Source organism: Argiope bruennichi, chromosome 4 (genome assembly GCF_947563725.1).
Source record: "Argiope bruennichi chromosome 4, qqArgBrue1.1, whole genome shotgun sequence".
Classification (NCBI taxonomy): Eukaryota; Metazoa; Arthropoda; class Arachnida; order Araneae; family Araneidae; genus Argiope; species Argiope bruennichi.
Window position 1 is genome coordinate 60671775 of NC_079154.1, and position 13690 is coordinate 60685464.

The window sequence follows — 13690 nt, forward strand, 5'->3', positions numbered from 1 at the left end:
TACCATGACTCATTAACAAATGCAGACTGCACATGTATCCTACCTACAACATATACATAGCGGGTACAAATGCACCATGGTATGAAAAATGTTCAGAAATTAAAATGTATTGCACCGCATCATGTGAGCTGTTGCAATTGATATTCTTCCCAAAAATAATATTTAGTCAATAAATATCTCGTATGTGCCATTTACATATCTTTAAAGCAAGCAACATATCTCATCAACAAATACGGACGGCCCATGCATCTGCCTTACAACATATCGGTTTCAGTATCAAACATACCATGATCAAAGAAACTATATAGAAATTGTCATGTGTAAAAATTCTCCATTAGAACCACTGAAATAAGTATTTTTTCCTATAAGCAATCAACATACTTCCTCTAACAGAAACTAAACAAAATCTTTCTGTGGAAATTTGTCACAGTAAAGGAAGACATATCGACAGTAAGAAAAAACGAAACAAAAATATAGACTGGTGAAAATGATCTCATTTTACATCATTTCTAAATAACCAGATTAGATCTGTTCAATGATTCCGATGGTGCCAACTCTATTTACATTATTCAATTTAATTTACACCAAACTGTAGGAAACTTGCATGAGCGCAAGAGAGCAAAATAAGTTCTTTAACACCTAAAGGAAAACTAATCCTTTTAAAGATAACCCAAAACTTTCTCATGTTACAGCTCAAGAATTAGAGGGGAAAAAAACATAAAGAAACACCAAACGAAAAAGAAACCAGAAAAGGAACAATAAAAAAAATCGAATTCAGGAAATGCAGTTAATCATGGTCGGTGGTTTTGAGTTCCACTCTGTAGTGTTGGTTCCAATTAAGTTAGTTTCACAAGAATTGAGAATAGTTTTTTTTTCCGATGTGCTTTCTTTGAATGGGTATACTTTTTTTCTTAATGCAGGATCTTATCATTATTTTGATGTGTTTGCTATCTTTATGTTTTTTAGTGGATACTCTTCGGTTTTATTAATTACCGATTCGATGAAAAACTTTATTAATAAAGATACAATTACCGGAATCATTATCACTCAATCAGTATGAAGCGACGATAAATGTAGGCAGTAATTGGATTTAATAAAGAGTTTCTTTAGTTTTCTTGATTTTTTTTATCTGGTTCTTTTCGTATCCTTGTATTTCGCTGGAAAATAGTTTAATGATCTTATTTTGTATTTTTTGCTGTTTCTGTGGAAATGCTCCACATAAAAATGTTAATGCCTTCAAATTATATCTTACATTTCTTACCCAATTTATATAGTAGATCTAATCACCCTCCAGAAAAATTTTTAAAAGATTTAATCTTATTAGAAAGTTAAAATTCGTACACTCAGGTTTTATTATCGTGCACGTTTAATAAAAGCAATTTCATTTTCAAATGTAAATATCTAAAATACCCTATTTACAATTTTAAAAATTCGAATTTAAGAATACTATACACACTTTTTATTTTTAATATCATGTTTCAAAGTAAAAAAATGGACTAAAGGATTAAATTATACTAGCCACCTTTGGCGACCAGCTGTTTTGCCTAGATTACTGATTTTTTAGGGTGTTAAATGCTTAATATGAAATGTTATTTGGCGTGACAGAAAAATATGAATTCAATTGAATAAATTTGCTGCTAATTCAAAAGTGTATATATATAAAATAAAAGCAGATGTGAAAATCCTATTACAGAGTTAATAATCGGCAAATGCACACAACTTAATATTTGGATGGATAAGTTTGAAATCCTTCATAACATTTCAAAAAAGGTTGTGTCTCAAATTAAATTTAAAAAAGTACTATTGAAACTCAGGAGAAAAATTATACGGAATTCAAATTTATATCATTAAAAAATTATATTATAAAGTCTTGAAAAATAATTGTTTTGAAAGGTAGGAGCCTCAGTTTTCATAAGCAAGTTACAGCAATTACATTCATGTCCTTAAATTAAGGATAATTCAGAGTCACGCAGAAGTCGAACTCTAAAATACATATATCACCCGTAAAATGACTACACACATCTTCATAAATCATATGCAAATTGCTGGAAGTCACCAGATGTCACCGATAGTGCGTCACAATGACGAGAGTGTAAGAGAGTGATGTTAAGGAATACAGGCAAAGAAGTAAAATTGTTCGCAAGCGCTTTATAAGCCTTTCAGTTCAATTACCGCATAGTTATGACACAAAGAACGCATTTGTATGATTTTTTACGTAGTAGAATTATCGGCCGTCTGGAATATGGACGTACCCAGCTGGAAGTATCCGAGGAACTTGGAATCGCCCAGAGTGTCATCTCCAGGCTTAGGCAACGATTCCAAGATGATGGTAATGTGAGTAGACGTTACAGCACAGGTTGCCCCGAGTTACAACGCCGAATGAGGATTGGTATTTGGCAGGTATTACCAAAAGAAACAGACGGAGCACAGCATCAGACCTGTCTCGTCAGCTCGCTCCAGCCACTGGTACGACAGTTTCAAGGCAGACCGTGTACAGACGCTTAGGGAAGATTGGTCTATATGCTCGTAGACCAAATTTGTATATTTCTGTGAAAATTGGTAGGAATCTGCCCGCAGAAAGTCTGTTCGGCTGGCTATTCCAGTGCAAGTGAATTCAATAACTACAATGAAGTACAAGTGATGACAAGTACAATGAAGTACAAGTGAATAAGTGCAATGAAATAGAAGTGAATTCAACAAATGCAAATCGCATGGTAGATAAAACTTCGTACACAGATTAAGCATTACTAATCAAATTTTAACCCAAATCCGTCAAAAAGTTGACCGTCTATCGATCTCTACTGTCGCATGCATGCAAGCGCAATAATTCATAAATGCAATGACTTAAATCAATGAAATTCGGTTTGCTATCTTGCGATTACTATTGTAGTTTTGTGCCAAATTTTGGTATCATTCGGCTTGCAAAAAAAAAAAAAAAAAAAGAATCCACAATATTTATGCTCACGTTAGCATCAATAAAAATGCTAGATTCAGGCCCAAGATCTATATTTCTTCACAAATGCTTTTCGAGATATTTGTGGTTTAACGTGTCCATTATCCAAGACCCACAATTTTATGAAAAGGAGGAGGACTAATTTCTTTATTGGAAAGTATGAAAGAAAATTCCGCGGTGACGGTTCTTCCTGGTTTCTGGCAAAGCAGTATCCAAAAGAAGATTCTGAGACAACGGTGAAAAAAATTTAATAAAATCTTGTTGTATGTATGATGATAAAATAAAAATGAAATAGGATAATTTAAGATATTTAAATGGATACAATGATAAAAATGAAGAAAGATAAGGGAATTTTGGTAAAGGAAGATAAGGGAATTTTCAAAGCTACGTATGTACTATATAGAAAGAGATACAAATACAATTTAAGATATTTAAATGGATACAATGATAAAAATGATGAAAGATAAGGGAATTTTGGTAAAGGAAGATAAGGGAATTTTCAAAGCTACGTATGTACTATATAGAAAGAGATACAAATACAATTTAAGATATTTAAATGGATACAATGATAAAAATGATGAAAGATAAGGGAATTTTGGTAAAGGAAGATAAGGGAATTTTCAAAGCTACGTATGTACTATATAGAAAGAGATACAAATACAATTTAAGATATTTAAATGGATACAATGATAAAAATGATGAAAGATAAGGGAATTTTGGTAAAGGATGATAAGGGAATTTTCAAAGCTACGTATGTACTATATAGAAAGAGATAAAAATACAATTTAAGATATTTAAATGGATACAATGATAAAAATGATGAAAGATAAGGGAATTTTGGTAAAGGATGATAAGGGAATTTTCAAAGCTACGTATGTACTATATAGAAAGAGATACAAATACAATTTAAGATATTTAAATGGATACAATGATAAAAATGATGAAAGATAAGGGAATTTTGGTAAAGGATGATAAGGGAATTTTCAAAGCTACGTATGTACTATATACAAAGAGATAAAAATACAATTTAAGATATTTAAATGGATACAATGATAAAAATGATGAAAGATAAGGGAATTTTGGTAAAGGATGATAAGGGAATTTTCAAAGCTACGTATGTACTATATAGAAAGAGATACAAATACAATTTAAGATATTTAAATGGATACAATGATAAAAATGATGAAAGATAAGGGAATTTTGGTAAAGGAAGATAAGGGAATTTTCAAAGCTACGTATGTACTATATAGAAAGAGATACAAATACAATTTAAGATATTTAAATGGATACAATGATAAAAATGATGAAAGATAAGGGAATTTTGGTAAAGGAAGATAAGGGAATTTTCAAAGCTACGTATGCACTATATACAAAGCGATACAAATACTGCACCTTTTCTGTTTTAGCTTTATAAACGAATTCAAAGATAAACTGTTGTCGTCAAAAAGACAAGCCGAAGTATTACCAAAAGTATTTGGTCTTGGCATTTTGATGTATCTTTGTCATTTAGATGTCGAAAAAGAATTTTAAGAATAATTTCTCTCTTTCCTCAAATACAGTAACAAAAACGAAACAAAGTAGTCTAATAAAATTTTATTTGCTTGTTTTTATACTTAAATTGAAGATCTGTATCAAATTATGTCCTAAATCCCTTAAAGAACTTTTTATCTAACGATTAATGTGTTATGCGGGTTTTGGAGTGAGATGCTCTAGAATGATAAAGAAGACAAATACTACCTTTTAAATGTTTTGATCGTGCAATTAAAAATTAGATATTGGACCACTTGGGCAAGCACAAATATTAAACAAAGAATGAAATCTCTTTAATCAATCAGGCGTTCGAATAGCTTTATATCAAAATATAAAAAGAAAACAGAGAATCTTTTATCGTCACAATTGATCAATATTCTGTCTCTCTTTGGTGTGAGGAAAAAGCTTCTCATTTGGCGTCAGCAGAAGTGTTGAGGTCAGCTAGTGTGCTGGCATCCAGAAACAAAACCATGAATATAAATAAAATACGATTACTCAATAATTTATTTAACTGAATGAATGAAATTATATAATCCTGCTGCCAAAACCGTAGATAAAATTTTAATTTTCACTAAAGGAAGATGTACAAATTGCTTTCTAAATTTAATTTATTGTATAATGAAGCAAAGTAAAAAAGTGCTTTTAACTGTATAAATGTGAGACAAAGCTGCGAGGGAAAATGCTGTAGTAATTGCTTTTAAATTGAGATTCAAGGGCAAAGCAGCTATAAATTCGATTTAGTCTTTTAAAATTTTCATTTTGTAGAGTTTAATTCAGCGGTTGGATTGAAAGTGGTGTAATCCAAATACAAAAATTTTACAATTTGAGTTAAACATAAATTGGATTCCTTCTTAATTTCTCTATTTAGTTGATAGTAGCAAAAATCAATAATGCTGCAATTGACCACTACGATCATCACCGAAATTATCTACTGACTAAAGTGGTGCTGGAATTGAAAATAACACTGGTGTAAATCAACTACCAAGTCATTGATGGTAAGTTTACTAGTAGTTTAGACGTTTCTCCTACCGATGGTGGGGCATCCTCTTATTGGAGCTGTTGTACCGTGACTGGTGATAAACCTTACACCTCGAAGTATAGTTCCTACCAATGCTGTCACTGCGTCCTGTCATTCTATTTTCCCATGTTCCTCAGGGCGTGTCGGAACGATCAATACTGATTATTACAATTTATGGCAATTATACTTCGAGGTGTAAGGTTTATCACCAGTCACGGTACAATAGCTCCAATAAGAGGATGGGAAAGACAAATATATTTTATGAGGCTAGCCAGCTGTTTTAAAAAACATTAAATTTATCACAGTTTTAAAACGCAACCTATATACAATAATTTCTATCCTATTAACAAAAATCCTGACATACTTTGGAGAGAGGTATCATGCCTACATACCTTCTTCCATCCAACTCTTGTAATTATCTAAAATTCCCACCATCGCATCATAGATGGGACTTCTTTAGAAAACTTGTTACTTTAACACAATCTGTATCAGATTAAGATATTATGCCTGGAACTATTACAATTTGCCGGCTTAAGAGAGGCTGAATTGTTCAAAATAGCGCAATAAGTTGTATGCATTAAAGGACAACTGCCTTTTGCGATCAGCTGTTTAGCCAACAATATTTATTATGTTTTATTTCAATTATTTAAATATACAACGTTATTGTCTGTGATCCATTAAGAAAGAAATTTTAACCATCAAATTATGATAGACATGAAGCGCTGCATGTTTAATAAAATTATACTTATTTTACTTGTTATGCACAAAAATAATAAAATCAAGCTCTCTGACTTCTTGGGCGTTAAAAATGCAGTTGTATATGATTAATTTATTTTCCAATTGCAAGTTATCTTTTGTGGTAATACATTTTCTTATCCCTCATGCACACTAAGCAGATAATAAATAAAATTTTCTTACTTAATTTTTAACTATAGGAGACAATCAGACGAATAAATATAAAATGAAGTAAGAAAAGTCCTTCGAATTTCATTGCTGTCGAAATTTATAAAACTATCGAAAAAACTGTCGAAATTTAGAAAAGAGTTTTCCAAATTTTAAAAATATAGGAAAAACAACTGCACAGTAATCAACTGGGTACAGCGAAAAGATTTCAAGAATTAGAATTTCATGAGGAAACATCATTTTGATTTCCTATCCACCCTTCCAAATAAAAACAAAGATCTGTCAAATTTGTTTGTTGTAGATCAAACTCTCTGGCTTGTAAAGAGCCAATACAGACTCACAAACTTTCATCTATTTTAAATTGAAATTTTTGCTGCCTTTGACATACGCTTATAAACAGCATTACTATTTATATTTTTAAAGGAACTCTTTTAAAATCTAAATATCAATGTTTAAAACATATTTAATTTAGGGGGGAAATTCTTGATGTCTCTATAAACCATTCAAGAAGATTATTTAATTTGAAAAATATTACATTATTAAATAAAGCTGCTTTATTTCTCATTTATTTTATGATAAAGATTTCATTCTTCGAAAAAGTTCCTTCCAAAATATTTTATGCTTATTACAAAATATTGAAGTAAAAGTTGGAATAAATAGCATATTTTATTCTTATTATAATTCTTATTTTTTCTTGTGATTAATTCTTCTTTCTAATAATTCTTCTTATAATTCTTTTCATCTGTATAATTCTTTTATTCTTATAATTAATTATTCTTTTTAATAATTCTTCTTTCTAATAATTCTTTTTATCTGAATAATTCATTTTTTCTTAGGATTAATTCTTCTTTTTAATAATTCTTCTTATAATTCTTTTCATCTATATAATTCTTTTTTTTCTTATGTTTAACTCTTCTTTCTAATAATTCTTCTTATAATTCTTTTCATCTGTATGATTCTTTTTATCAAGCCTTTTCTTCATGCTACTTATTATTTTTTGTTAAATAACTGTCCTTCTTGACAGTTAGTTAATTAGGTTTTCTTTAAATATCACGGTATATTTTTAGACAATCAAATAAAGTTTGAAATTCCATTTATCTCAGCAGATAAAAAATATATTTATTATTTATATTTAGTTAATTTATGCATGTAATTATTCATTTACTTAAATCAATTAATAAAGGCAGGTATTATTTAAATTTTCCAAAACACAAATCATTCTTATCAGCTAATTTTAATGTCTTATGATGAGTATTCAAAATAAATATATTGCTCTTTTTAATAACTAAAATAAACTTATAAATCTCAAAAATATTTTACAAATGAAATCTTTAGAAAATACCTGCTTTTTTTCACTGAACATGAAAAAGGGAAAAATTTGGTTCAACCATTTAAAAGGATAAAGAAAAGAGGAAATGAATTATATTCTTAAATGTTTATGTATTAGTGTGAATTTGAATGTAATAAATATAGCCTGTAATTATACGGCTATATGATAATTATACGGCTTTAACATGCCAGATTTTCTATTTGAATAACAGTACATAATACAGGGAAAAGTCTGCAAATTGTATACTGCAAAGCTTGACTTGCTGTCTCTCAGAAGAATTTAATAAATATGAGTGATAGACAAATTCAAATAATTCTTATTGTTTACTGGCAATACTAATGATTATTATAACTTAATTAAGTTGTATACCCATTTTATAAAAGGCGAAATATTACCAACTTTTACGTAATTAACGGATTATCTTCAATTTTCTGAAAGAATGCACAGGGTTTGTTCCCAGAGTTATGGAAGAGATTTTTAGAGTTACTTTGTTGATTCCACAACTTTCACGTCAATGCTCACTTTCGTAGCGATGGGGCGAGGTTCTTAGTTTCGTATAATTCAAGGCTCCATATAATAATAACTAAGACTCATAGCAGACGATGTACGTCTTTATTTCCTGTCACGTATATTCCATTTTTCGAAAGTCGGCGTGTAAATGGAAGTTTAGTGTCTTGAGAATAATCTTTGTTTGCTTCTATTTTAACATATTCTTTTATAATAATCACCAACTTAGGGCTCTTCTAATAAACAAGTTGCCACTTAAATCAAAGCGGAAAATTTTTTGAAAGAATATTAATAATATTTAAAAGAATTATTTGAGAAAAATGAGTTAAAAAAGAACTAAGAAAAATACATCTCTAATAAAGTGATGAGCGGTTTCCCTTACATATTCGATAGATAAATAAAATTAATATAAAAATTATTCAGATAATTCTATAAAATAGCAATGAGGGCTTAAGCAATCATAAAATATAAAACTGTATACAATATTTTTCTGTGTTATTATAGCTAGGCATGAAAAAATAAATGATATAATTTGAAAAATACGTAACAGGAGTTTCCGTTCTATGGTTCATGAACCACTAGTAGTGCATGCTTCAATTATAGATTCTTTCGCTGGTGCAACTTTTATATTTAAAAAGCTTAACATTAACACTAAATGACATCTTTTTTTAAACAGTTTTCGTATTTATTATTTAGCTACATTGTAAAAAATTTATTTTCACTCATAATATCAATTAAAAGTAAATATGTAATACAGAAATTAAAATAATGTAACAATTAAATAAGAAATTACAAGCATAACGAGACTGACTGCCATCGTATCGATGTTCATCAATAACAAATCAAAATTTTTGCTCAGATGAATTGATAATTTATAACAGCTTCTAATATATTTATATTTGAAAATGACATGGCAGATTTATTAATGATTATAATTAAATATAAAATCAAAGTGCTTCATTCTATAATTAAAACTGATTTAAGCTTAATTGATTATGGACTGGAAAGTTCTTCAATGGTAGTACATAGATACTTTTATTCTTGCTTATGTAATACCAAATTTTAACAAGCTGAAAACTCAATGTATATAATATTTTACAGTAGGGTGTATGCAAAAATCCTTTATAAATATAGTCATATTTTTCTTTGTAAATTCACAAATTATAAAGGAAAATCGTGCATGAATTATTTTAGAAAATCTATTTGTTTCCTTTGATGGATTTGGTCGTATTCACAGATATATATACGCAGACAGGCATATAAACATAGTCTAAAAGCAGTTTTTTTTAGTGTAAGTATATCTAAAGATTCAGCTAACTCTTGAAGTCTAATTCTAGAGCGATTACGATACATTCTCTGTGCTACCTCTCACATTCAAGAAAATAATTTTTAAAAAGTTATCGAAACTTGTGTAATTACTGCTTTAGAGATGGAATATGAGATATTAAATAAAACAAATTCAAAACTATATACGAAAATGCTATGGAAGTTGGATATCATGAATTTCCTCTTAATATGGGACTATATTTTTTATTATTCTGGCTATTATAAAATACAGTCTTATTAGTTATATTTATTTTTTTCAAAACTTTTAAGCCTCTGATTACAAATTTTCAAAATATATTTCCGAATATAATGGTGTTAACCAGTACATTTCATTCCTTTAACTAAAACAATTGAGTTAAAATATCGATCCTCTATTTAGAATTTATTTCAAACCATTGATATACCAAGTACAAAGAAATCCAATTAATATTATTCAAAAATCATCATTACTTGCGAAAAAAACTCATTAAAGACAAAATTGGAAAGAAACGTAGAAAGTTTCGTTTTTCGATAATGAAGCCTTAATACTATAAAAAAATCTAATTTGATAACTTTGTTATTAATAAGTGAGATAATGATAGTAAATTAATGGTATGTCTAGATTCAAAATTCAACCGTTCACAACAATGACCAGCTTACCTACCGAGTTAATTCAATAAATGATGCTACCTCTCAGACTGCGTTGGGTTTAAATAGATAAAAAGTTCACACTGGAATTCAGTAATGTCCTTAAATATGAAATTTCACCGAAGCGAATCACTGAGATCTTAATAATAATATGAAATATACAAAATCAAGAGAGATACGATCAAAAATGTTTCATTTGATTAGAATCTTATAGAACAAATACATTCAAGTGATTTGAAACCAGTTTTAACTGAGATTGAAATTACATAATCTAATAAAATAATCAAAGCAATTCGGATCAAAAACTTCACAAATGAGTTTAGTGATTCCATTTGATTCTATCTAATGCATATTTTACAGGAGTAAAATCGTAAGAGGATACTTAGAATTTAGAAAACTCTACAGATAGATTTATCGTGTGACAGTAATGACACTAAAATCTACTCTAATAGAGTGAAACTTGGTTAATTCGACGATTAAGTAAGAGATAAAAAAATCTAATAATGCGATTTCATGAAATTTTAATCCGAAATTAAATAAAGGTCGATTACAATCTTTCCAAATTGAAAACCTAGCGAAATTTTTTGTATTTATACTTTTAGTAAATAATACATAATTAACTAGTAAATACAGATAAAATAATTTTAATAAATAAAGTAATGATAAAGGTTATTAAAATTTTTGTTATTTTTATGTATCAATGTTTCAATAAATAAGTAACTAATTTAAAAAACAAACTATGTATACACATTATTTTAATACGATATTTGTATACACATTATTTTAATACAATATTTGCATACACATTATTTAATACAAAACGTGCATACACATTATTTTAAGCAGTATACAGGTCAAAATATAAGTTTCATAATTATTATACTGCAGAATGTGAAAATTGTTATCGAAACTTTAGAATATGCTAACTAACGTAATAAAGACTATTAATATAATAAAGTTGTAACTAATGTAATATAGTTTGACAAAGTTGGAGATTTTTCCACTACAGAGCAGAAAAACATTGTAATAGTAATTGCAACGATGAAAATTCCTACAACCCAACTGATGTCATACAAACATGGTGATCCCAAGATACGGACGATTTTTATTAATGAAATAAGAACTTAGAAATAATAACAACGTTTTGAGGTTTTTAGTATTAATTCCGATTCAAAGAAAACAGTCTTTATATTTGCACAGAATATTTAAACATTTTGCGCTCAGAAAATAACTAGAACTCGGAATGTAATCCAAAATTATTTATATAATGGAAAAACTTATTTTAGCGTTTATCCTTAACCTACTAAACGTGGCACACATTTTACTTTGAAGGATGCAAAAAGGCACTTCAAATCAATATATTTTTGAAATTTCAATTAAATAAAATAAGAAAAAAATAAAATTAAACAAATAATCAATATATTTTTGAAATTTCAATTAAATAAAATAATAAAAAATAAAATTAAAAAAGCATCAATATATTTTTGAAATTTCAATTAAATAAAAACGAATGAAAATTCAGACGATTTTTCGCGTTAATTTACAAAAAAATTATAGTATAAAAGAATTTTTACATAATTACAAAATTCAAAAAAATATTTCCTAATGATTTTATTTTTTGTCGTATAAGTGATTTTTCTATACTTAATCAATTTTTACGGAAAGATTTTAAGTATATTTTTCAGTAAGAATTGTAAAATCCGAATATTAAATGCATCATTAACAATAACGCTTAAACATAATAACACCATTAAAGTTCTGATCGAACACCATAGTTATTGATAAAAGTGACTATTAGAATTGCAAATATTTGCTTTCGTTTTTGATTTGTAATCGAATAAATACCCACTCCTTAACATAAATCATTATTGGTAAAGCAAATTTCAGAAAAGCAAGCGATATATTTACTTAATTCTGGAAAATAAATCAAGTAAGTAATTCTTAATCTGTAAAAGATCAAAATTTATACTGAAACTATTATTAACGTGAAGAAAAATGCCAAATTTTTGCATGTTTTAAGTTCTAAGTTAAGTTAATTTGAAATATTTTTTAAAATCTACAAATAAAAAATTTATAGGGGAACTGACAGAAAATAAGAGAAATGCATATTAAAATATTGAAAATCGTTTCAGGCCTTAAAATAGCGTGAATTATATATCTATTAAAATTTGAAGCTTAAAAACATTTTAAGCTTCAAGCCAAGTCATATTAAAACCAAATTACCTAAAACATTTTACTAAACTTTTAGCGACTATTAATTCCGGCAAACAAGTGGGTCACCAATGATGGCTGGTGTTATCATGAAATTTCGAGGATTAGAGATAAATTAGATTAATTGATTAACTCAAATTAAAGATAATTGAAATTAGCCCTGCTTCAATCAGTACTTTTTACCCTTATATTATACAAATATTGTATAATTCGTATCATACAATTTCATAAAAAAATTAATCTAATAATAAAACAGAAACTTACCACTTCTTTATTTTTAATAAGCTGGATACAAGTCAATAATTATTTTAGACAAACCTAGAAAAAATAAACATTTTTTAGAAGCGAAACTGTAATGAAAATTGGATAGTACTGATTTTTAAAGCGTATCCAATAAATATTTTGGTGCAAACGCGGAGATTATGATCGATTGCTTGATTTGTTTTCATATAATAATTCATCAATGATTTACAGAAGCATTAGTTATTTGATTTATTTTGTTTTTAAACTATTCGTTCACGTAAAAGTAGAGAGATATTATCAAACAAAAAGAACAAATTCCTTAGCAATAAAATTCAAGGTTGCTGTAATTAACACTTATTTAATTTTAAAGTATGACTCAAGTATTTTCTTTCCATCATAAATTGTATGCAAAGTTTTCTTAATAGTCAAAACAATATAATTTCAAAATGATTTAAAGTAAAGAGATTGAAAAACATGATTATAATATATAAGCTAAGTATAAATACTTTGGGCAGTAGAAACATCTGAATTACTTGTACCTTTAAAAAATGGTGTTATTTTCTTAATACACTATAAATGAAGTATTTGCTTTGATAATTGTTGAATAACTATTATTTTTTTATAATTATTAAATATTATGTTGCATGATTATTAGTTACTAGTGTTTAATCATTATATATTATGTTATTGAATTGTTATATGATAATTGTTGTATGATTATTATGTTACTGTGTGAAAGGATTCTGCGTTGAATTATTTTTTTTTAAATTCGACAAAGCGATACATACTAAATGATAATAATTTCCTTTACTTGAAAATCAGCTGAAACTAATTAGAGATCTTTGATTAATAAAAGTCATCAATATTTTAAGAATCGATTTAAATTTTATGTTAAATCATATTAAAAAAGTGCTAAAAATTTGAAACTTAAGCAAAAGAGGAAAATTTTCATTGAGAAACTTAAGTATTTCATAATTTTTGAATAAGCTGTCATTACTTTGAAACATTTAACAAATAATTTAAAGAAACTAAATTAATTCGA